General features: G+C 41.3%; 1 protein-coding gene and 1 pseudogene across 6 annotated transcripts in view; one reads left to right on the plus strand and one right to left on the minus strand.

Annotated features, from left to right (window-relative positions):
• The first annotated feature begins 501 nt into the window (after nucleotides 1–501).
• The window catches only part of PIK3CB (phosphatidylinositol-4,5-bisphosphate 3-kinase catalytic subunit beta), a 191,104-nt gene continuing 165,233 nt past the window's right edge, over nucleotides 502–26,372 (plus strand). For 2 of the 6 annotated variants that reach the window (XM_019934248.3, XM_073803774.1), the window contains exon 1: nucleotides 506–726. The gene's annotated coding sequence lies outside the window, so the exon portion shown is untranslated. Of the gene's footprint in view, nucleotides 727–867; nucleotides 946–26,372 lie in introns of those variants that run through there. The other 4 variants (XM_073803775.1, XM_019934250.3, XM_019934251.3 and 1 more) reach the window with 4 other exon arrangements.
• Nucleotides 18,975–19,770, minus strand: LOC117312125 (large ribosomal subunit protein uL30 pseudogene; annotated as a pseudogene).

Here is a 26,372-nt window from a genome sequence, read left to right on the forward strand (position 1 = left end):
GACCTAGCGGCCCCACCCCCAGAAGAGGAGTGACACAGGGGGAGAGGGAAAAGCAAAGTGTAGGGCCCAGGAACCGAGATATCAGTTCAGAGTCGCAGAACTGGGGAGAGTGGCTGTGAAGAGAAGGCCGGCAAGGAAACCAGGAACAGAGAAATCTCTCGGAGGCGGCTACGAAGGCCGGGGCAGGTGGTGGGTCTCTCCTGAAAGCGGCTTGCTGGGGATTCCCGATTCCGAGTCCTCCGGGAGCCTCAAAGAGGAGCTGCCGCACAGCAGCACCGCTGCTGGTCGGGCAGCCGGAGAAATCTAGGCGGCGGTTCAGCCCCCCAGCAGGCACCAACCGGAGAGGACTAGGCGGCGGTTCCCCTCCCAGCCGCGACCAACTCTGCCCCGCCCAGCCCGCAGACCTGGTATTGGCCGGAGCGGCTCGCGGGGCGGAGCGAGGGCTGCTGGGAGGCGGGCCCTTGAGGCGGGAGGGCGCGCGCGCGCGCGCGTGCTCCGTCGGTCGGTGCGGCGGCGGCGGCGGCGGCGGCGGAGCTGGCCATGGCCGTGGGCGACGGGCTGGTGTAGCGCCGCGCGGGGCAGGCGGGTGGCGACTGAGAGAGACGGGCATGGGAGCGCCGCAGCTGGACGGTCGCGGTGGCCTGGGCTGCTAACTGCGCCCCTGGAGCCGAGAGCCGGCAGCAGCGGCGGCGGCGGCGGCGGCGGCGGCGGCGGAGCGCCGGGCAGGTGAGTGCAGTGGAGCGGGACCCGGATGCGGCGCGGCTGAGGGGCGGCGCGGTCGCGGCGGGCCTCTGAGGTGCGCCCGCGCGGGCCGGCGGCGCGCTCTTGCCCGCCACAGCCTGCGGCGCCGGCGACTGAGTGGCCGCTGCGCGCTTCCTGCCGACGCGGAGGACGCCGGCCCGCGGGGTGCCTCGCTAGCCTGCGGCCCTCCCGGGGCTCTCCAAGGTGAGCGGCTCTCCCCGGCCTCCGGGCGGCAGGGACGCGGCCCTTTGGGTTGCGTTCCTGAGGGGCGTCTGGGGAGAGGCGGCGTCCTCGCCCCTTGTGTCTTTGCGGACACCCGCGAGCTCCTGATCCTCAGATACCTTTTTGCGCAGGGTGTATTTTAGGGGCGGGGATCCTGGACTGTTGGGATAGGGTCGTGTTTTCAAATCCCGGCGCCGCCACTGAGCAACCCTGGGGCCTTGGGCCAGAGTATCCGGATTTGTTAGTGGGAATAATTATACGTACTTCACAGGGTTGTTGTGTAGCTAGGACAGGATGATGTACATGACCGAAAAACGAGTGCTTGGTCAGTGGTAGGCTGTTAAGAGTAACTCTGCTGCAGCATCTTCCCTTGTTAGCTATTGCCGATTCTTGGCTGCGGGTGTACTTTTCGGGGGCATGTATTTCCGAAGCGCTTTGATGTTGCAGTAACCTCCACTGGAGTTGTTTAATACAGGAGCCTGTTATCTTAACAGTGGCCAAAATACGAATCCTATAGCCTCATCCTAGAATGTTGGAGTCTCTTTTTTTTTTCTCTAAGGCTGCCTTGGAATACCTGTCTCAGGTACCGAGTGGGAATTGCTGTTTAAATAAAACATTGAGGTTTAGGATTCGCTTCAGATGCAAGGTGGTGGGACATATCAAACTTGAAGTGCTTTGCTGTTTAAATAATCTTAAGTGACACTTAAACTGTCACTTGTTACAGAGTATAAACAGAGAAGAATACGGAAACAGACTCCTTTTTTTGCATTGCTACATACGAAGGGAGTGACGAGTGCTTTTGTAAACATCATCGTGGGCAGTGTTATTTCTGGTGAAGTCATCATAGTTAAATTAGATGAGTACTTATTTTGAAGCACTGAATGGGTGTTTGGAAATATGATTCCTAATAAAATCATCTCCAACGAGTCAGAATTCTCAGCAGTTCATTAATCATTTGGGGATTTTTAGGTTACACTGTAAGATTTTTATGGTAAAAGCAGAACTGCTTAAGTCATGATAAAGTAGCATAGGAAAGGGTGGTCAGATAAAGATCTTAACCTAGTTCCAGAGGCAAGTGTGGAACAAAGTAAAAATCTTAAGCTTTAAAACTGGGATTGTATTCACTAAAGCAAAAATGACTGAAATCAAAAAACTTTTTTGTACAACCCCTGATTCACATCCTAATGAGAGTCTTCTACCTTCAGAGTGTTTTTTGTTTTTTTTTTTTAATTTAATTTTATTTTTGGCTGCGTTGGGTCTTCGTTGCTGTGTGCGGGCTTTCTCTAGTTGAGGCGTGCGGGGGCTACTCTTCGTTGCGGTGTGCGGGCTTCTCATTGTGGTGGCTTCTCTTGTTGTGGAGCACGGGCTCTAGGCGCGTGGGCTTCAGCAGTTGTGGCTGGCGGGCTCAGTAGTTGTGGCTCTCGGGCTCTGGAGTGCAGGCTCAGTAGTTGTGGCCCACGGGCTTAGTTGCTCCGCAGCATGTGGGATCTTCCCGGACCAGGGCTCGAACCCATGTTGCCTGCATTGGCAGGCGGATTCTTAACCACTGCGCCACTGGGGAAAACCCACAGTGTTTTTTAGAAGTGGAGAAAATCGAGTTGGGTTTTGATTTATTGTCTTTTTTCACCTCTTGTCTGTTTTTCTTGCTTTTCTTAGAGACTCATCCATAAAGGCTTTTGATCCAACTTGCTTTGTGAATGTAAACAAAATACATAGAAAAAAATTAAAAATTAACCTTGTAATCTAAATTATCTTCTTTCTTGTAGTCTCATTGTGTTCTTACTAGATTATAACCTTCGCTGTTGTCTCACTGGTAAACCCAACAATAGAAGCGCTGCTAGCCACTGTGAAAAGGCTAGGGGTCAGAAGTCACACCTTGGCTCTTAGGCCTGGTCCTGGGTCCCAGGTAGCTGAGACTTTGGGGATGTCACCCAGTCTTTCTGGGCCTCAGTTTTTTTTTTTGTTTGTTTATAGAATTTGAGAGTGTGTGGCCAGCAGGATGGGAGGGTGGTGGTGGATTAGAGTATCATATTATATAAAGGAACCTTCCAGGATACTCCACTTTTATGGTTTTCCTTCTCTTCACTCTGTTTCTCTATCTCTTTTGTTGACTTTTCCTTCTCTTTGTGAATTCAGAACATCCTAATGCCTAAGGGTGTCCAAGCCCATCCCTCTACTTTTTTCTACCTGTATTCTCTCTGAGTGATCTCATCAAGTCCTGTGGTTTAAATACTGTCACCGTGCTGTTGACTCTCAGATTTTTGTCTCCAGTTCTGAACTTCACATTTCTTCTACCTGCCTACATATCTTCACTTCATTTGTCTATCTTAAACTTGACGTGTTCAAAGTGGAGCTCTTGATTTCCATTCTTCAACCTGTTCCTTCCCCAGCAGTCTGCATTTCATAAGCGCACCCCTCTACCCCCCTGTTCCACCTACTTAAGTGAAAAGTCTGGTGGTCATCCTTAATTCAACGCTTTGCCTCACTCCTCCCCCACTTCCCCACACAACCAGTCCTTCAGCAAACCCTGTTGATTTTGCCTCCAAAATGTATCCCGAATATATTTACTTCACTTTATTTTTTATTTTTAAAAAATATTTATTTACTTTTTGGCTGTATCGGGTCTTAGTTGTGGCACATGGGCTCAGTAGCTGCAGAGTGTGGGCTTAGCTGCCCCGTGGCATGTGGGATCTTAGTTCCCCTGACCACGGATTGAACCAGCGTCCCCTGCATTGCAAGATGGATTCTTAACCACTGGACCACCAGGGAAGTCCCTACTTCACTTTATTTTTTATTGTCACCACCCCAGTTTTTCCTAGGTAGTAGCTTCCTAACTAGTCTCCTTGCCTCTGGCCTTGCTCTCCTACAGTCCATTTTCAGACAGCAGTCAGAGTGATCTTTACTTACTCTCCTGCTCCAGGGGCTTCTTATTGCACTAAAAAGTAAGTCCAAACTCTACCTGCATTATCAGCTAATTGTCTTCCTTATTTTCTTGTTTGTTTATGGTCTTTTCCCTCCAACATATTATAAACTCTCTGATGGAAGGGACTTGGTCTTCCCTGGGGTATTCTCAGTAACCAGAACAGTGTCTGGAAAATTTAACTAATGTTGAATGAATGAATGTGTGAATGAAATACATTATAAAATCTTCCGATTCCAAGTATAACATGTACTGAACACACTTGACCCTTTTTTGGTCCCAGATTTGTGCAAATGAGGAAGTGATCACAGGGCCTAGAGTTATTCTATTAGTTATTCTGTTAATTCTATTCTATTAGTTATTCTATTCCTTACTTTCTCAGTCTTCATTAAGGTACTGTACCTCCTGAAAAGGCTAAGCATTTAGACGTCAAGCCGTTAATAACAAAAACAAATGTGGATTTTGTTCATTGTATACTGGATCATTAGTATTTTTGTGAATAAGAAGCCATACAAGTTTTCCAGCCTTGTTTTGTTCTTTAGAAGCGTTGAATTTTGGTCTTGACTGGAGGGGACTGGTTCTATAGAATGTGGTAGTTTAATCCAGTATTGCATACCAAATCCTATAGGGTAGCAGTTGCAATTTTTACAGAGAACAGGTGTGTTTATTTATTTCAATTACATTATTTTTTAAAAATCTGAGCCCCCCCCCTTGTGTGCATTTATGTAAATATCCTCTGAACCATTTGATTCAGTTATCATATCTTAACCATATCTTGGAGAGATAAGTGCCTATCATTTGGCTTTTCTGCTAACTGCTCACTTTCAAGCCTTGTCATGTTGTAGAAAGAGGCAAATAATTTAGGATTTTCCCCCTGCCTGAGACTGAAGCCCCAAAGACTATCTAGTAGGTTTGTGAAGAAAGAAGGGTATGGAAAAATCAAGGTGTAGAATTCCATTGTCAGAGTAGATAATAGGAAAAAGATACGTTGGAGAAGGAAATCCTAGGCTAGAAGAACAATACTGGAAATTTAGTAGAAGAGAAGAAGAAAAGGAAGATAAAGGAGAATATTATAGATTTTCAGGCTTGTGTGGGGCAACTTTGCTTCTCACTCCTTTTACCTTCTCATCTCCCTCTCCAAATTTTGACACTTTTTTTTTCCCTCTGCCTTCTCTCCGCTGCCTGATTTGTATGGGCTATTTTTCTAAGGAGTGCCTGTGTGCTTTTGGTAGTTTGATGTCTGCTGGGACACCTTGTGTGAAAGGATACTATCCTTTCTTGAAGAGGCCTTTCTGCTTTCTCATAATCAAAGTCTGGCTTCCTGTATTTTCCAGCCACTGGGTCCAGCTTTACCCTTTGGAGTGATTCTAAACTGGTGTACTTCCTTTTTAAGTTGTTCTCTCATATATTCCATGGTAACCTTTATGTTATCATCTCCAGGTTAAATAATCCTGAGTCACAAGCTTCCAGTTGAGAGAGGAAAAATGAAAGGTATTAGATGTATGGTTGGGTGTGTATAGTGTGTTACCTACCAGTTGCTCTGATAATGCAGATTGCGTATCTCTAATTTAGACCTTTCTTTTTCTGAGTTGATAGTTTTTTTTTTTTTTTAATAAAAAAGGCATTTCTAAAAGGAGAGTGACCTTGAATATTAAAATTTTACAAAAACTTTTTCATGTACAGTCCTATGAGTTTTAACACATGCCTAGATTCTTGTAACTATCACCACCATTAACAATGTACAGAATAATTCCAACACCCCAAAGAATTCCCTCATGTTACCCGTTTGCGGTCAGCCTCCCCTTCATTTTTAACACTTGGAATTATTTTTTTATTTTTTGGCCACCACGCGGCTTGTAGGGTCTTAGTTGCCTGACCAAGGGTTGAACCCAGGCCCTTGGCAGTGAAAGCGCAGAGTCCTAACCACTGGACCGCCAGCGAATTCCCTGGATTTATTTGTTTTTTTAAAGGGAAAGTCTCTCATGCATAGAATATGTTAGAACTTGGAATAAGTGGATAATTGATCAACCTAATTGTTGGTTTTCTTTTAGAAATATAAATGAAAGAATTCCAGTCTTCAACATAACGGGTTTACATGCAATAAAGCAATAAACTTTGTAGATGGAGGCTTTAAATTAAAAAAAAATTATTGTATAACTTCTGGAACCTGTCAAGTGAGGCAAATCCCATGATGTCAAGTTACAATAGGGAGCATCTAACAAAGAAATTTGGAGGCGAAGTCTGTGATAAAATCATAAAGGATGGCATAACATATCTTCTCATGTGTCTTTGATAAACCCAGAATCCCATTTACTGCAATCGCAGGGTGAGCTAGGGTAAACTGGAGATTAATTTTGCCAAGGATTATGTTATGAAGTCTCAGCTTTTCTCTCTTCTCTCTCTCTAGCATTGTCACCTCTGCTAGACTATCTATTTTATTCCAGCACTTAGTTGTTTCAGGTATTCAACTCTCCTAGGGTTTGAGGGAAAGATGTGCTATCTTTATAGCTATGGTGTATTGCAAAGGTAGCTTTCCATTATTCGTTTAACTTTTTTCCAGCCTAAAGCAGTCAATAATTTAGAAATTCCCTCATTTCCTCAAAAAATTTACACATCCTTCCCCTGAGTCCTGGCTCCATGATCTATCTTTCCCCCGCTTCTTCACCAAGAATGTATATTTCCTTATTTTCTTGATTATTTAAAGTAGGTCACCTGAGGTTATTATCGGTTGAGCCTTTAATAGGGGGAATTTACCGCCAAAATAAAGAAAGTTAATCTGGCAGTCCCCTGTGTTGTGGTATTGTTAGAGCACAGGTCAGCAGCTCACAATCCCCTACTGCAAACCCTGGAGGGACTGCTGCATCCCTGACCCTGTAGCTTGTCTCCTGCTGCTCTGGCTACTTGGGAGACCACCGGGCAAATGCTCATTTGCCTTCAATGGAAATGCGAACCTGATTATCCATGCCTTCAGGAGGAGGATTATGTGGATTAAAAGAAATCCATGGGTAATCCAGAAGCTTTATTTAAACTGCAGTTTAACCACATTCCTGACCATAGTTTTTCTTTGCATTTCTAATAACTAATTTATAATATTTACCAATTTCATGTTTACCTCTTTGTACCGTTTAGAAGTAATGGTAGTTATGAGGTAGAGAATATGTGGGAAGGGACAAAGGAGTTAGATAATCTACAGGCATTGCCCCACATAACTTGGTGTTGACTGGATGGTTTAACCAGTAAGGTTTAGTAATGCTTACTAGACCTTGAAGCCCTGAATTCCATGAATTCCTTACCTGCTGAGCCACTGGAAGAAATTTGAGGTGACTGTCAACAAGAGGCCAAACTCCATTTTGAGACATTTGTACTTTGCTAGCTTAAATGATTGAGCTTTTGTGATTTAAATGAGTATTGCAGATTGTCAGAATTATAAATTTACTGCAATTTGAAGTTCTCTTTAATGTTTATTTAATCACTTAACCTGTTAAACATTTTCATTGGAGTTAAAATGAAGACCTATTTGAAATAGAGGTGCTCATTTCTTGTAGCCAGGCCGCTATTTACTACCTCTGACATGTTACTTACATGTAGTTACACAGTAACTAATTTCTATTAAATAGTTGAAATATGGTCATTTAAAATTGCTTATTCTTGAACTACTGATTTAGTGTAGATCTTGTATTTAGATATCATACTATTAAAATCAGTGTTTTCCTCTGACTTTATAAATCAATACAAATTGCTGCCCTTATGTTATCTGAACACAAATTTATTTAAAACTTATTTCTGCAGTTGTATATTTTCAAAAGTTAGGTTCCATGTTTATCAGCTACATGGACATCATTCCTCCAATGAGATTCATTGTAGTTAATTATTAGAGGCATGTCCTGGGGAAAACCAACTGGAATTCTCTTAACACACTTGTTTTTTGCACTGTGAGCCTAAGGAAACATCCATAGAAGATGGTTGTTGATTTTGGACAATGTTATGATCAATTATAATTATTTTATTTTTGTTCTTTTGGTGGCTGTGGAAATTTCACATTTTCATTGGAAATCATTAGTTCTTAACTCTTGATGTACTTTACTCAACATTCCATTATTAAATTATTAAAATTTTCCCTAACTGAGAGGCTTCTGGGTTTTAGATTCTCATTCTACCTACAAGGAATGTCTACTCTGTGTGTGTGTGTGTGTGTGTGTGTGTGTGTGTGTGTGTGTTATAGAGAACTATATATTGCTGTACCAACCAGTAACAATTGTTTTACCTTTAACTTATGAAGAATTCACTATCTTCTCCTTGAGAGCCAGGCAATTATTTTTTAATCAGTGACTTCTTTAATTCTATGTATTCTATTGTTACCTGCTTCCTTTTATCAATATGTTCTTTTGTCATTTAAAGCTGTGACTGTCAATATAGCCTATTAGAAAAACTCCTCTGTGTGATTTACTATATAGGATTAAACTATAACCAAAGTTAACATTATTGAATGCTCACCTGTGTGTCAGATTATGCTAACTCCTCTTTGTGCATTATTCATTTTATCTTCATAACAAACTTGTAATGAAGGTACTAATGATATCCTCATTTAAGAGATGAGGAGGGCTCCCCTGGTGGCACAGTGGTTGAGAGTCCGCCTGCCAACGCAGGGGTTCCGGGTTCGAGCCCTGGTCCGGGAAGATCCCACATGCCACGTAGCAGGTAAACCCGTGTGCCGCAACTACTGAGCTCGCGAACCACGGCTGCTGGGCCCACGTGCCACAACTACTGAAGCCTGTGCCTAGAGCCCGTGCTCCACAAGAGAGGCCACTGCAATGAGAAGCCCACACAGCGCAACAAAAAGTAGCCCCCGCTCGCCGCAACTAGAGAAAACCTGCACACAGTAACAAAGACCCAATGCAGCCATAAATAAATAAATTTATTAAAAAAAAAAAGAGATGAGTAAACTGAAGCTTTGGGAAGTTAACATGCCAGGTGGCACACAGCTTTTAAGTAGGAGAGTCAGGTTTTGAACTCCGGTCTGTATGACTCTAGAATTTATGCTTTTGCTTATTTATTTATTTTTAAATTTATTTTTTTTGAGGAATAGGTTATTTACAATATTATATGTTTCAGGTGTACAACGTAGTGATTCACAATTTTTAAAGGTTATACTCCATTTATAGTTATTATAAAATATTCCCTGTCTTGTACAATGTTCTCTTGTAGCTTATTTATTTTATACATAGTAGTTTGTACCTCTTAATACCCTACCCCAGGAGTCCCCAACCCCCAGGCCACAGACCGGTAGTGGTCCAAGGCCTGTTAGGAACTGGGCTGCACCGCAGGAGATGAGTGGCAGGTGAGCGAGCAAAGCTTCATCTGCCGCTCCCCATGGCTTGCATTACTACCTAAAGCATCTTTTGCATTATGACCTGAACCCCCTCCTGCCCCCCACCCCCGTCCCTGCCCTGGCCGTGGAAAAATTGTCTTCCACGAAACTGGTCCCTGGTGCCAAAAGGTTTGGGGGCCGCTGCCCTACCCCATCTTGCTCCTCCCCCCTTCCCTCTCCATACTAGTAACCACTAGTTTGTTCTCTATATCTGTAAGTCTTTTTTCTTATATTCACTAGTTTGTTTTAATTTTTATATTCCACATATAAGTGTTATCATACAGTATGTCTTTCTCTTTCTGACTTATTTCACTTAACATAATATCCTCGATATCCATCCATGTTGTTACAAATGGCAAAATTTTGTTCTTTTTATTTATAACGGTGTAGTAATCCATTGTATATATATATATACACCATTCTTCTGTATCCACTCATTTGTTTATGGACACTTAGGTTGCTTCCATATCTTGGCTATTGTAAATAATGTTGCTGTGAACACTGGGGTAGAATTTATGCTTATAGCTGATTGCCTCAATAGTTTTTTTATTTGTTAGGTCCTTCAGAGGAAGGTTGAAAGAGACTATATATATATTTTTTTTTTTTCTTTTTTTTTGAAGAGGGCTCTTTCCTTTCTTATTTTTTTAATTAATTATTTTTGGCTGTGTTGGGTCTTCGTTGCTGTGCGCGGGCTTTCTCTAGTTGTGGTGAGCAGGGGCTACTTTTCATTGTGGCGCGTGGGCTTCTCATTGTGGTGGCTTCTCTTGTTGCGGACCATGGGCTCTAGGCGTGTGGGCTTCCGTAGTTGTGGCTCGTGGGCTCTAGAGTGCAGGCTCAGTAGTTGTGGCGCATGGGCTTAGTTGCTCCGCGGCATGTGAGATCTTCCCAGACCAGGGCTCAAACCTGTGTCTCCTGCATTGGCAGGCAGATTCTTAACCACTGTGCCACCAGGGAAGCCTGAGATTATATAAGTTTAAAGTGTTGCTTTTTAGTGTAATAATCACCACCTTCATTTTACAGTACCTGGGTATTTGAAAACAGGAAGCAATTTTCTAATCATTTAAGCATTAACTTTCACTCACTACTCTTAAACAAGTTTTTATGTGTATAGTCCTGTTTTATGGATTAGAGTTAAGAGTTAAACAATGAATTAGTTATGTGATATAGTGTACCTTAAAAAAAAATTTATTTATTTATTTTGGTTGCACCGGGTCTTAGTTGCAGCATGCGGGATCTTTAGTTGGGGCATGTGGGCTTCTTAGTTGTGTCATGTGAACTCTTAGTTGTGGCAGGCATGCGGGATCTAGTTCCCTGACCAGGGATCAAACCCCGGCCCGCTGCATTGGGATTGCGGAGTCTTACCCACTGGACCACCAGGGAAGTCCCATACCTTTGTTTTGAATGTAAGATGAGCTTTTTCTTTTCCCTTGGCTTTACAATTGGACTGTGGTTTTGTGGTTTGTCATATATGTGTAAGTAACAAAAATACTTAATGTATGACTTTGTATAGTTAGAGGTCCTAGTCCGCTTGTGTAGATCATCTCTACAGATTTTTTTTTTTTTTTTTTTTTTTTGCGGTACGCGGGCCTCTCACTGTTGTGGCCTCTCCTGTTGCGGAGCACAGGCTCCGGACGCGCAGGCTCAGCGGCCATGGCTCACGGGCCCAGCCGCTCCGCGGCATGTGGGATCTTCCCGGACCGGGGCACGAACCCGTGTCCCCTGCATCAGCAGGCGGACTCTCAACCACTGCGCCACCAGGGAAGCCCTACAGAGTTTTAAAATAAGAAAACACGGTTTTTTTTTCCTCTTCTGCTTAGGAAATTTGTTTGGGTGGTATATTAAAACATGTTGCTAAGCTTGATCCTAAATTATTGGGAATAGAGGAAGTTAGACATAAATTTACTTTTTTTTCATAAATTTACTTTGAATAAATGAACCAATAGACTACAGTTGTTAATCCCTTAACTTAAAAAAATAGTGAATTGAGAAGCATTAATACTATTTGGCCTTTTTTTTCATATTCACAGGAGAAAGGAATGTGAGCATTAACATTACATCTACCATTAGTAGTACTCAGACACATAGAAGGAGATGCATAGGACACAATGGAGGTTTTCTTTCTAACTCTGGAGCCCAGTTAACTTGTTTCAGGCAAGTTTCTGGTTGTGATGCCATTATAAGCCATTATGACAGCACGTCCAATCTGCAAATGGGGGATTTGTGATTATTTTCTTTACAGCTGAAGAGTTGAGCTCTTACTGAGTATGCCTCTTCCCATAGACAAGCTGTGAGTGGGCTCAAATTGGGGCAGGTGGGTCACTTTTCCCTCTTAGAAGTCTGAACTTTTTTCTGTTGACAGTAATCTCAGTGACTCACAAATGTTATTTTAGTTACCCAGTTCGCCTTTAACATTATTTCCCAAATTGTGTATTATTTTACAAAATAAAATGCAAGCACTTAGAACAGGAAAATCCTATCTTATAAATTCCATAATAATTGTTTTGAGCTAATCACTATTTTAAATTCATTTATAAGCAATGGTTTCTATAGATGAGAACTGTGTAGTTACAAAATTATAGGTATTCTTTCGTCATTCCTGAGTGGGTGTGGAGACCTAAAGCCACCGATGTATTATCCATTTTGAAAATGAACTATTTAATAACTTAAGAGAAGTTTTGGACTGACTACATCTAGTTAGTTGTATGCTGAGGTTGGGATCTGATTTTAGTAAAGGAAAATATTTTTAAGGAATACAATCCTTCTTGAAGTCTTCGTATATTGAGAGTGTCAATAATGTTTGCCTTAAAATGTAATCTTAAAAGGTAGCAATTTTCTTTTTTAGAAAATTGCTAAGGTCATTTTATTTTATTTTTAAAATTAATTAATTAATCTTATTTTTGGCTGCATTGGGTCTTTGTTGCTGCACGCGGGCTTTCTCTAGTTGTGGTGAGTGGGCTTTCTCTAGTTGTGGCAAGTGGGGGCTACTCTTTGTTGTGGTGTGCGGGTTTCTCATTGCGGTGGCTTCTCTTGTTGTGGAGCACAGGCTCTAGGCACGTGGGCTTCAGTAGTTGTGGCCCGTGGGCTCAGTAGTTGTGGCCCACGGGTCTAGAGTGCAGGTTCAGTAGTCGTGGCACATGGGATTAGTTGCTCCGTGACATGTGGGATCTTCCCGGACCAGGGCTTGAACCTGTGTCTCCTGCATTGGCAGGCAGATTCTTAAAACACTGCACCACCAGGGAATCCCTAAAAAATTTTTTTTAAATTTTTGGCCGTGCCACGCAGGTTGCGGGATCTTAGTTTCAGGACCAGGGATCAAACCTGCGCCCTCGGCAGTGAAAAGCGTAGAGTCCTAACTGGACCACCAGGGAATTCCCTGCATTATTATTTAAAATGGAAAAATTCTTTATTTTTTAATGTACAAAGTTGTTTATTTTTTTCAGGAATTTAAAAATACATACCAGTTTAAACTGAATACATGTTAAGTTAGTGTTTTATTTCCCAACTATGCAGTTGATATTATAAGGAAGTGCTCCATTCAGTTAAAACCTAATGAATAACATCAACTTTTTCTGGCTTACTTTTCTGAAGATAATTGGTACATAAACATATAATTTAATCCTTTTTATTATTTATTTATTTTTATTTTGGCCATGCCGTGTGGCTTGCAGGATCTCGGTTCCCCAACCAGGGGTTGAACCCAGGCCACGGTAGTGAAAGCCCGTAATCCTAACTACTAAGCCACAAGGGAACTACCTAGATGCAGGCTTTCTGAAAGGATACCCCCAAACTGCTATACGTTGGTTGCCTCTGGGGAGTGTAACCTCGGATGCTGAGAGACATTTGTGGTAGGGAGACTTTATTGTATATCCGTTTGTGCTTTTGAATTATGTGCCTTTGAATTTCCTTTTGTGATTTTGAATTTATGTAATCAATGCATGTGACTACAAAGTAAAGAAATTCAGCTATTTTGATGATTAAAAAGGTAATTTTGTAAGGTATTACAAAATTAAACACAGTGGACACTCTAATGTTTAGTTTAAGTATCATTAAAGCTTAAGAAAATTGTATTTATTCTGTCTTCTACATTGACTTGTATTATACCTGTACAATTAATGCATAGGTGGGTAAGATGGAGGTCTAACCCTGTTAGGCATATTAATAATGATAGCCAGGGTTTATGGAATGCTTACAATATAGCAGGCACTTTGCTAAATCCTTTATGGTGGCATTGCTTGTTTGCTGCTTTCCCTCTGAGGGAAGGGCTACTATCAAGAATATTAATTTTGGGGGCTTCCCTGGTGGCGCAGTGGTTGAGAGTTCGCCTGCCGCTGCAGGGGATACGGGTTTGTGCCCCGGTCCTGGAAGATCCCACGTGCCGCCGAGCGGCTGGGCCCGTGAGCCATGGCCACTGAGCCTGCACGTCCGGAGCCTGTGCTTAGCAACGGGAGAGGCCACAACAGTGAGAGGCCCGCGTACCAAAAAAAAAAAAAAAAAATAGGGAGGGTGGGAGGGAGGGAGATGCAAGAGGGAAGAGATATGGGAACATATGTATATGTATAACTGATTCACTTTGTTATAAAGCAGAAACTAACACACCATTGTAAAGCAATTATACCCCAATAAAGATGTTAAAAGAAAAAAAAAAAAAAAGGAATATTAATTTTTCATTTCAGTTGTTACCTCTTTCCTGTATTGAGTTGTCAAAAGCAATTTTAGGGCTTCCCTGGTGGGGCAGTGGTTAAGAATCTGCCTGCCAATGCAGGGGACACGGGTTTGAGCCTTCCGGGAAGACCCCACATGCCGTGGAGCAATTAAGCCCGTGTGCCACACTACTGAGCCTGCACTCGAGAGCCTGTGAGCCACAACTGCTGAGCCCACGTCCCACAACTACTGAAGCCCACGCGCCTAGAGCCTGTGCTCCGCACCGAGAAGCTACCACAGTGAGAAGCCTGCACACCGCATCGAAGAGTAGCCCCCGCTCGCCACAACTAGAGAAAGCCCGCATGCAGCAACGAAGACCCGATGCAGCCATAAATAAATTAATTAATTAATTTAAAAGAAAAGTAATTTTAATATCAACTCCTCACTGGTGGCAGTTCTCAGATTTATTCACATTTTGCTACACACCAGGATCCAAATCTATTACTGTCTCTTTGAAGGAGATATCAAACCGATCCAGAATGAGCAGGATAATTATTTTAGTCAATAGTTTCTACTCCATACGCTTCAATCTTTTTATCAGACTGCTTTAGTAGCTATTAAAATTTGTCTGAAATTTAAAAAATAGATTAATTTGGTTGCCTCTAATCATCAGATTATTTGGAGAATTGCTCAGCTGTCCCTTGATTGCATTTGTACAAGTAGCCCAAGATCCTTGGAGTAGAATTATAAAATATACTTCTGTGATCTGAGGGCAGACTTGGAAGGATTCCCTTCAAAGGTAGGGAGACAGGGAGGGGAAGTATTACAATATATGCAGTCCAGAAGAGCAGTGAGGGATGCTTAACTATGACAGTGGGTTTGAGAAGGGGAAATTTGCATTAGAGAGATAGTGAACATTTTTTTTTAAAGATTTATTTATTTATTATATATTTATTTAATGTATTTTTGGCTGCATCGGGTCTTAGCCGCGGCATGAGGGATCTTCGTTGTGTTGCGTGGGCTTCTCTTTAGTTGTGGCATGCAGGTTTTTGCTTCTCTAGTTGTGGCGCACAGGCTCCAGGGCGCAGGCTCTGTAGTTGTGACGCGTGGGTTCCAGAGCACGTGGGCTCTGTAGTTTGCAGCACGTGGGCTCTAGTTGAGGTGCGTGAGCTCAGTACTTGTGGCATGTGGGATTAGTTGCTTGGCGACGTGTGGGATCTTAGTTCACTGACTAGGGATTGAACCCGCGTCCTCTGCATTCATTGTAAGGCAGATTCTCCACCACTGGACCACAAGGGAAGTCCTGATATTGAACACTTTGCAAGTTACTGGGTTTCTAGAAGGAATAGAAACATCAGGAGGAGCAGGAAAGTTTCTTAAATTTTAACAGGACTGTGTTTAGGTACATATATGTGTGTGGTGTGTAAGAGATTCACATTTTGGGTAATTTCTTCTGTTAGGAAAAGTAATGCTTTTAGAAAAAGATAACACTCCTGCTACTTTCAGGTTTTATTAAAAAAATAAAGTTAATGGGAATTAGCTTATAGGTACATTTCACCTTTCCTGAAATGTCCTTAGTTATTCAGTAACCATATGCTAGTTGTAAAAAATTCAAATAAAGAAGGAAAGTACAAGAGAAAGTGAAAGTCCCCTTTCAGACCTTTCTACTCCAACCTTCTCTGTTCTCCCCATTCCCATTGCCCTCCTCAGAGATAATTATTATTATTTTTTTAACATCTTTATTGGAGTATAATTGCTTTACAATGGTGTGTTACTTTCTGCTTTATAACAAAGTGAATCCGTTATACATATACATATGTCCCCATATCTCTTCCCTCTTGCGTCTCCCTCCCTCCCACCCTCCCTATCCCACCCCTCTAGGTGGTCACAGAGCACGGAGCTGATCTCCCTGTGCTGTGCGGCTGCTTCCCACTACTAGCTATTTTATGTTTGGTAGTGTATATATGTCCATGCCACTCTTCCACTTTGTCCCAGCTTACTCTCCCCCACCCCGTATCCTCAAGTCCATTCTCTAGTAGGTCTGTATCTTTATTCCCGTCTTGCCCCTAGGTTCTTCTGACCATTTTTTTTCTTTTTCCTTTTTTTTTTTTTTTTAGATTCCATATATATATGTGTTAGCATACGGTATTTTTCTCTTTCTGACTTACTTCACTCTGTATGACAGTCTCTAGGTCCATCCACCTCACTACAAATAACTCAGTTTTGTTTCTTTTTATGGCTGAGTAATATTCCATTGTATATATGTGCCACATCTTCTTTATCCATTCATCTGTCAGTGGACACTTACGTTGCTTCCATGTCCTGGGTATTGTAAACAGAGTTGCAGTGAACGTTTTGGTACATGACTCTTTTTGAATTATGGTTTTCTGAGGGTATATGCCCAGTAGTGGGATTGCTGGGTCGTATGGTAGTTCTACTTTTTAGTTTTTTAAGGAACCTCCATACTATTCTTCATAGTGGCTGTATCAATGTACATTCCTACCAGCAGTGCAAGAGGGTTCCCTTTTCTCCACACCCTCTCCAGCATTTATTGTTTGTAGATTTTTTGATGATGGCCATTCTGACTGGTGTGAGATGATAAGAGATAATTATTGTTATACTCAGGCATATAGCCTGCATTCCTTTCTCTGTACATTTTCATATCTATGTATCTATGTATCTATCTATCTGTTTTCCTGGGTTATCTTTCCTTTATTTCTTTGGCAGAAAGTAGTAGGTACATGTATATTTTCTTAATTCCTCTTTACAAAGGTAACATATTACAGATATATAATTTATTTTAAATAGGATCATTTTACATTTTCTATAAGTATCTCTTTTATATTTGATTGAAGTTTACCAAGACAGTTATCATTTTTGACTTTAACACATACTTTTCCAGTTTATTATTATTATTATATTTTGCGGTACGCGGGCCTCTCACTGTTGTGGCCTCTCCCGTTGCGGAGCACAGGCTCCAGACGCGCAGGCTCAGCGGCCATGGCTCACGGGCCCAGCTGCTCCGTGGCAATGTGGGATCTTCCCGGACCAGGGCACGAACCCGTGTCCCCTGCATCGGCAGGCGGACTCTCAACCACTGCGCCACCAGGGAAGCCCCCAGTTTATTATTTTTCAAAATTATTTTTTTGGCTGCGTTGGGTCTTCTTTGCTGTACGCAGGCTTTCTCTAGTTGTGGCGAGAGGGGCCTACTCTTCGTTGTGGTGTGCGGGCTTCTCATTGCGGTGGCTTCTCTTGTTGCAGAGCATGGGCTCTAGGCACGTGGGCTTCAGTAGTTGTGACTCGTGGGCTCAGTAGTTGTGGTTCGTGGGCTCTAGAGTGCAGGCTCAGTAGTCGTGGCAAATGGGCTTAGTTGCTCCGCGGCATGTGGGATCTTCCTGGACCAGAGATTGAACCTGTGTCCCCCTGCATTGGCAGGCGGATCCTTAACCACTGTGCCACCAGGGAAGTCCCCACATAATTTTCTAACACCTATTTATGTTTTCAGATTTGTGCTACACAGACTTTTTCCTTAAAGAGATTCTTTGAAATCTGTTCAAGTTGGGGAGGGGATATGTGAACAGGGGAAACCTGGAGACACAAATGTGATTGGCTCTTGGATTGGAAGAATCAACATTGTGAAATGACTGTACTATCCAAAGCACTCTGCAGATTCAGTGCAATCCCTATCAAACTACCAGTGGCATTTTACACAGAACTAGAACAAAAAATGTTACAATTTGTACGGAAACATAAAAGACCCCGAATAGCCAAAGCAATCTTGAGAAAGAAAAACAGAGCTGGAGGAATCAGGCTCCCTGACTTCAGACTACACTACAAAGCTACAGTAATCAAGACAGTGTGGTACTGGCACAAAAACAGAAATATAGATCAAAGGAACAGGATAGAAAGCCCAGAGATAAACCCACGCACATATGGTCACCTTATCTTTGATAAAGGAGGCAAGAATATACTGCGGAGAAAAGACAGCCTCTTCAGTAAGTGGTGCTGGGAAAACTGGACAGCTATGTGTAAAAGAATGAAATTAGAACACTGCCTCACACCATACACAAATGTGGTTGGCGAAATACCATTTAATCTCATAGGTTCTCAGAATTTAAGAGAAGACTTAGGGATCACTTAGTTGCTAGACTAGGAAACTGGGTCTCTTGTGTTTATTGTTCAGGAGGAATATATCCAGTGTTCTGTGTTTCCACTTACATAGAGTTTCACTCTCTGGAACTCTGGTGAGAAGATGGAGATAGAAGAATGGATGATATAGTACCATTGCATGGCTTTAGGCATTTTTTTTAACCAAGCAGCTATAGAGTAGTTGCTTAATGGATCTGTGTCAAGCTGGAGGGCTTTCAGACTCACTGAAAGATATTTTTTATTCAAATTCTTAACTTTTTTGGTTACATGATAGATACTACTTTCAAAATTTGAAACACCCTTCCTCTCTTCTGTACAGGCAACCAAAGCCATCAGTTTCTCATACGCCCTTCAGAGAGATTTTGCTTTTTCCAGTATATACATGTGTATGTATTCTACTCTTCCACACACTGTTTATGTAAATATCATATTCTCTTCTTTTAAATTACATAAATAATTAGTAGAGGTTGGAATTATGGACAGAAAGGGAAACTGATGTATATTGTACCATGAATGATAGCTAGCCTTGACCTACAGAGATAATATGCATAGCTCTTTAGTTGATCTGTATAAGGTATTCTAAGACCAGTTATTACTTCCTTCATCCATTTCTGTACTCAGTAGACTTGATTCAGTTTTGCTTCTGCATTTCTGTCACTAGGTATATGTGAAAGAATTCTGTACTTTTTTCTTTTTTCTATATAAGCACTTAATCCTTTCACTTCATTTTTTAAAAATTTTTATTTTACTTTTTGACTGCACCATGCAGCATGCGGGATCTTAGTTCCCTGACCAGGATGGAACCTGTGCCCCCTGCAGTGGAATCTCAAGAGTCTGTTAAGTGCTGGACTGCCAGGGAAATCCCCTCACTTCATTTCTTTATTTTTTTAATTTATTTTATTTTTCAATTTGAAAGCAGTCACTGTTTATTTATTAACTGACCAGATTACAAAAATAATCATGGTAGATACCTTAGTTCATCCTTCTTATAACTCTGTTGATCTGGTCTTCCCTGTTGCCAGCATCTCCACCTTCTACAAAATGGGTAGTCTTTTTCTTCATTCCACCTCGTGGAGAAGACAATTTGAAGGGCCACAGGAAGTTGTTTTTTTCTAAACGTTTTCCAACAGTATAGATCTCATGAATCAGATCCTCCATGCAGATAATACCGTATTTGCCCAGAGATCGAGCAATCAACACGTTATCCGTCAGGGCAGTGTGCTTCTTGTTGATTTTGCCATAACCGCGCTTGTAGATCAATTCATTTACTGACTTCAGGTTTGGGTATCTCCATGCAATGTATGGTTCCACAATTCTCAGCATGTTAATTGAAGCCTTGTTGAGCTTCACAAAGGTGCCATTGAAAATCTGACGGAGGCAAAGAAGCTGCAACACCTTTCGAACCTTTGGGCTCATACCATTGATACCTCTGATCCTGATGACAAATGCCAATTTGGGTTCCGCGGGTACGTAGAAGTTGCCAGCTTTTCTTGCCATCCTAGCCATTCGAATTTTAGTTCTCTACATCTGCCAGTATTCCTTGTGATAGCGCTTAGCTTTTTCATAGATAAGCTTCTCCTTGCCTTTTGAAGCATCTTCTGGGCAAATTTCTTTCTCAGGCGCTTGATCTTAAGCTCTGCAAAATTCTTTCGCTTTTTCTTAAGGGTTTCTGGCACAGCAGGAACCTTCTTTTTCTTCTCCTCAGCACCTTCCATGGTTCCAGCCGGGAAAGAGCCATTTCTTTATTTTTTGTTATATATTTAGTAAGCAGTTACTGTCTACTATCTGTGGAGCCTGCTGCTGTTTCCTCCCCTCCCCCATTTTTTCTGGCAGCAGCTTTATTGATATATAATTTGCGTATAATACAGTTCATCCATTTCAATTGTACATTTCAATTTTTTTTGTATATTCAGAGTTGTGCAAACCTACCAAAATCAATTTTAGAAAAATGTTATCACCTCAAAAAGGAACCTTTTAGCTGTCATTTTCAATCCCATCCTTGCTCCCAGCTCTATGCAATGAATAATTTATGTCTGTATAGATTTGCCTGTTCTGGATATGTCATATAAATGGAATCATAATATGAGGTCATTGTGAATGGCTTCTTTATCATGTTTTCAAGGTTCATCCATATTGTGGTATTAGTACTTCCTTTTAATTGCTGAATAATTCTGTTTCCTTTTTCAATTTCACTAATAAATGTGTTTTGCTACGTATTAGGGCTGTTAATCAGGGGTATCCATGCCCTAGGTTTTCCTTCTGTGTATCACCTAGTTGTTAACATTTTGCTGTGTATTGATAAATCTCTAATAGTATTGGCAAAGAGAGGGAAAAGAGTGAGCTGTTTGTTAATATCATTGGCAAGTGTTTTATTTTAAAAGGAGTGTGAAACTTGGGAATTACTCTTGGATTTAATTTTTCATGTTTTTTTCCCACAACCCCTAGTATTTGTTTATTTTTCTCGGGAGAAGGATTTATTACTTGCACAAGTAAGGAGAACACTGGGGGTCTTTTCCAAAGCAGTGTCTCTTCTATTATTTATTATTTAATAAATTTATTATTTGTTTGAGCTAATAAATACTGTCTATAATATCTCCACTTGAACTTAAATTAAGGTGGAAGATAGTCAGATGTAGAATTATAGTGTTGGAAAAGAGACAGTTTCATATCTGGAGCACTCTTATTGTGAAACCCAGTACAGACTAGTCTCCTGTAAAGAGTTTCACAGAACACCTTGAGTTGCCTTAATTTAATCTCAGGTATTTTGTGGTGTCCCCCCCCACCCCCACCCCCACCCCCACATGGCTTGTGGGATCTTAGTTTCCCGTCCAGGGATTGAACCTGCGCCCTCAGCAGTGAAAGCTGGAAGTCCTAACCATTGGGCCGCCAGGGAATTCCCAGTATTTTAAATAGTGATTTCTGAGTTAATCTATCAGGCATCAAAGAACATTTAACATATGTTGTTTTTTATAAAGAGATTGGTTCCTGAAGTGTTTTGTTTTTGTTTTTGTTTTTTTGGCTCTGATGGGCTTTTTCATGAATAGATAGGAGGTTTTTTTTCCCCCCACATAAGTATTTTAAGATCTTTTTCAAGAACATGAAAAGTATATCTTTAGCCAGATGGTGTCTCTGTTGAATTTTCAGGAGATGGAACTGGTGTGGTAAGAACTCATGAGTAGGCTTAGTTGTCTTGATGCATCACTGCTCAAAAGTGTGATCCCAGTGCCCATTGCCATGCCCACTGTTATAGCCTTCAGAAATCAAAAGTTAATAATAAGAAAATATGGGTTTGTATTTTGTCTTCATTTTTCTATTAGTTCTTTTTATTGTATTTTAGGAAAGTACTGGATTGCTTCAATTGTGGGGGAACCCCACTAGTTCATTACTACTGACAGTTTGAAAAGCACAAGGAATTGTCAAATGTCTAGGCTCCAGCTTTCAGGGAGGCTCTGGTTACGTGGATTTAGGTTTTCAGGATTTAATTTAATTTTTATTTGTTTTAGGATTTTATTTTATTTTATTTTATTTTTTGCGGTACGCAGACCTCTCACTGTTGTGGCCTCTCCCGTTGCGGAGCACAGGCTGTGGACGCGCAGGCTCAGCGGCCATGGCTCACGGGCCCAGCCACTCTGTGGCATGTGGGATCTTCCCAGACCGGGGCACGAACCCGTGTCCCCTGCATTGGCAGGCGGACTCTCAACCACTGCGCCACCAGGGAAGCCCAGGATTTTATTTTTAATTGAAATTTTAATTGAGATAATTGTAGGTTCATATGCAGTTGTAAGAAGTAATAGAGGTCTTTGTATACTTGACCAGGTTTCCCCCAGTGGTGACATTTGTAGAACTATAGTATAGTATCATAACCAGAATATTGACATTTATACAATCTACTAACATTATTCAGATTTCTCCAGCTTTACTCGTACGTGTGTGTAATAAGTTCTACACAATTTTATCACCTGTGTAGGTTTTTGTGTGCACCACCACAGTCAAGGAACCTAACAGTTCCAACGCCGTAAGGATCCCTTGTGTTGCATGTTTATAACCACATCTACCTCTAGCACCCACCCTGCCCACCTCCATTCCCCACTGTGGTTCTTTATGTAAATGAAATCATTCAGTATGTAACCTTTTGAGATTGGCTTTTTTCACCTGGCATAATTCCCTGAAGATTCATCCAAATGTTGCATGTATTAGTAGTTTGTTCCTTTTTATTGCTGAGTAGAAGTCCATGATATGGATGAACCACAGTTTGTTTAACCATTCACCTGTTGAAAGATTTGGATTGTTTCCAGTTTTTGGCTGTTAAAAATAAAGTGAGTATGAACATTTGTTTTTTGTGCGAACATAAGTTTTCATTTCTTTGGGATAAATGCCCAAGAGTGCAGTTGCTGAATTGTATCGTAAATGCATGTTTAGCTTTTTATAAGAAACCGCCACAGTCCCTTTTATCATACAAGAACTAACTGAGAAGCCTTCTCTAAACAGATGCTAGCTGCAATATATAAACAAATCCTAGCTGAGCTGCTGTTCTGGTTGAAGTAAGCTTAGAGTTCCACCTGCTTGATCACCACCCAGGGACCGTGCCAGCCTTGTCTGCTCTCTTTACCCAGGCTGGCACGCAGAGCTGGACAGGTGAAGTCACTTTAAAGAATTAAAAAAATAATCAGAAGTGATTTTAGGCTTGTTACTGGCAAAACTGGTATTGGAACTCAGGTTTCTTTCTTTTTTTTTTTAAAGTTTTATTTTTATTATTTTTAAAATACGTATTTATTTATTTTGGCTGCACCGCGTCTTAGTTGCTGCATGCGGTATCTTTAGTTGCAGCATGCGTGTGGGATTTAGTTCCCTGATGAGGGATTGAACTTGGGCCCCCTGCATTGGGAGAGTGGAGTCTTACCTACTAGGCCACCAGGGAAGTCCCTGGAACTCAGGATTCTTGATACCTAGTTTTTGTTGTCTTTATAAATCAGTTATACTTTCATATGTATGGTTTGAAGGATCAAATAGTCCTCCAAGGTTTGTTATCAAAAACAATAGCATTGGGCGTCCCTGGTGGTGCGGTGGTTGAGAATCTGCCTGCTAATGCAGGGGACACGGGTTCGAGCCCTGGTCTGGGAAGATCCCACATGCCGTGGAGCAACTAGGCCTGTGAACTACAACTACTGAGCCTGCGCGTCTGGAGCCTGTGCTCCGCAACAAGAGAGGCCGCGATAGTGAGAGGCCCGTGCACCGCGATGAAGAGTGGCCCCCGCTTGCCACAGCTAGAGAAAGCCCTCGCACAGAAACGAAGACCCAACACAGCCAAAAATAAATAAACAAACAAAAAAAAACCAATAGCATTTTTTGAGGGTCTATATAGTATCCAAACAGTGTTTGAAAGTAATGATACAGTCCTGTCCAGTTGGTTTAAAACTTGTGTCTAGGGCTTCCCTGGTGGCACAGTGGTTGAGAATCTGCCTGCTAATGCAGGGGACACGGGTTCGAGCCCTGGTCTGGGAGGATCCCACATGCCACGGAGCAACTAGGCCCGTGAGCCACAACTGCTGAGCCTGCGCGTCTGGAGCCTGTTCTCCGCAACAAGAGAGGCCGCGATAGTGAGAGGCCCGCGCACCGCGATGAAGAGTGGCCCCCGCTTGCCGCAACTAGAGAAAGCCCTCGCACAGAAACGAAGACCCAACACAGCCATAAACAAACAAATAAATAAATAAATATAAAAAGAATAACAACCCAAGCCAAGCTGTAGATTTATTTTAAAACAAACAAACAGAAAACTTGTGTCTAAATTGTCATCAATGGCACATTGCAAGCAACAGCATTAATAAAAGTATAACTTCACAAAAGACAAAAACAAACAAAAAATAGCATTCTGCTGCTCCACTCCCATCTAAAGTAATTGTACCAGAGCATTTACCATTAACATATCTATATTATTTGGTACTGAATTATGTTCCTTTTATTTCTACTTTATGATACTTAGGACTGTTCCTAACCTATACATATTTAAAATTATGTTTAATTTGCATTATTTGTAAATTATGTTTCAGAATGTTAAAGGGATATTATGAAATAATTGTTATTTTAAAAAAAGGGAGCACTGGGTCTGACGTGACTGCAAACCCGAGGGTAGGTGGGATGTGGTGGTGTGCAGCACAGGGGAAAACTTTGGTGACAGGGAGCCTGGCATCTTGGAGAAATGAAAAAGGAGGCCATATATAGCTTGAGAGGAGAGGGAAAGGGAGAGATGTGTAGAATAAGGGATATATAGGATGAGTTCAAGAGGGAGGTAGAGTCTGTGTTGGACCTTGTAGGAAGAAGCTTGGAGATTTGTTTGACTAGAACAAAAGCTGGGGTGTTGTGAGGTATGGAGTTGTTTGACCAAGCGAAATTATATCTGAAATGAACTTTAAAGATCATGTAATTTAACCATCCCATTTTACAAATAAGAAAATGAAAGTTAAGGGAACCTTCCCAAGGTAAAAAAATTAACAGATGAGCGGGAGCTTGAAATTGATGGTGTTAGTTCATTAGTTTGGGAGCATTTCAGGTTTTGAGCAAGAGAATTCCAAGATGGAGGAGATGGCTGGATGGCTGTGTGCAGGCTGGAGGTAGTGGGGAATGGTCATCTGCAAAGTCAGGCCCGTGATTTTATCCTTTGGTTAAACAGAATCACTAAGTACGAGTTCGTTCTTGACTATGCTCAGTTATTTAATAGTTTTGTGTGTTAGTGTGCTTGTCTCCCCTTCTAGATAGTATGCCCTCTACTTTTACTTCCCATACATGCTGGCTCAATAATTTATTTTTAAGTAATGAGTTTTACACGTATGTTCCCCCAGCATCAGGATATAAATTGGGCCACCAGCTTACTAGAATCTTCATTTCTTCTTCCTGCATTGACTTTTTACCTAGTTATATATTTTAGTTCAATAGAATAAATGGTTACCTGCAAAGATTAGTTCATGTTCTCTATAGCAAAGCTCTTCTCTAGCAACCGTGCTTTAAAATAATACTGAAAATCAGGAAATAGGAACTCTGTGGTTGAGATCTTGTTCAGAAGATTTTTTTTTTTTCGTTACGCAGGCATCTCACTGTTGTGGCCTCTCCCGTTGCAGAGCACAGGCTCAGCGGCCATGGCTCATGGGCCCAGCTGCTCCGCGGCATGTGGGATCCTCCCAGACTGGGGCATGAACCCGCGTCCCCTGCATCGGCAGGTGGACTCCCAACCACTGCGCCACCAGGGAAGCCCCCTATTTTTTTAAATTTTTTAAAAAATTAAAAAAAAATTTTTTTGAAGTATAGTCAGTATACAATATTATATGTTACAGGTGTACAATATAGTGATTCATAATTTTTAAAGATTATATTCTATTTATAGTTATTATAAAATATTGGCCATATTCCCTTGTTGTACAATGTATCCTTGTAGCTTATTTTATACATGGTAGTTTGTACCTTTTAATCCCCTACCCCTATCTTGCCCCTCCCTACTTCCATCACCCCACTAGTTTGTTCTGTATATATGAGTCTGTTTCTTTTTCATTACATTCATTAGTTTGTTGTATTTTTTAGATTCCACTTATAGGTGATATCATACAATATTTGTCTTTCTCTGTCTGACTTATTTCACTTAACATAATGCCCTCCAAGTCCACCCATGTTGTTGCAAATATCAAGATTTCATTCTTTTTCATGGCTGAATAGTATTCCATTGTGTGTGTTAGGTTGCTTCCATATCTTGGCAATTGTAAATAATGCTGCTATGAACATTGGGTGTGTCTATCTTTTCAAATTAATGTTTTTGTTTTTGTTCTGATATATACCCAGGATTGGAATTTCTGGATCGTGTGGTAGTTCTATTTCTGTTTAACTATTTTATTTAGATACATATTTATTTTTAATAGTTGATACATGCATATCATATAAAATTTAAAACAAATACAGTGAAATGTAAGTCTTCTGCCTCTCCTCATTCTCAGGAGGAAATCACTCTTTTAAGTTTTTGTGTGTTGTTCCTTAGCTAACCTGTGCCGTTATGAATATACATACGCGTAAACCCCCACCCTCACAAATGGTAGAGTGGCATACTCATTGTTCTTTGTGTCTTTTCTTATTACTTAAAAAGATATTTGATATTATGGATCTGTAGTTTCAGAACGGCTTTATTCTTTTTCATGGTTTCTTAGTATTCTGTTGTATCAATATAACATAAATTTTCTCTATTTGTATATGAATTGACATTGAAATTGTTTCTAATCTTTTGCTATAGTTTTTGACTAGTTTTGAAGTGGCCAGATTTGAAATCAAGGTTTGCAAGGTATGTGTGGGCACAGA

The sequence above is a fragment of the Tursiops truncatus genome, chromosome 4 (assembly GCF_011762595.2).
Source record: "Tursiops truncatus isolate mTurTru1 chromosome 4, mTurTru1.mat.Y, whole genome shotgun sequence".
In the NCBI taxonomy this organism is placed as follows: Eukaryota; Metazoa; Chordata; class Mammalia; order Artiodactyla; family Delphinidae; genus Tursiops; species Tursiops truncatus.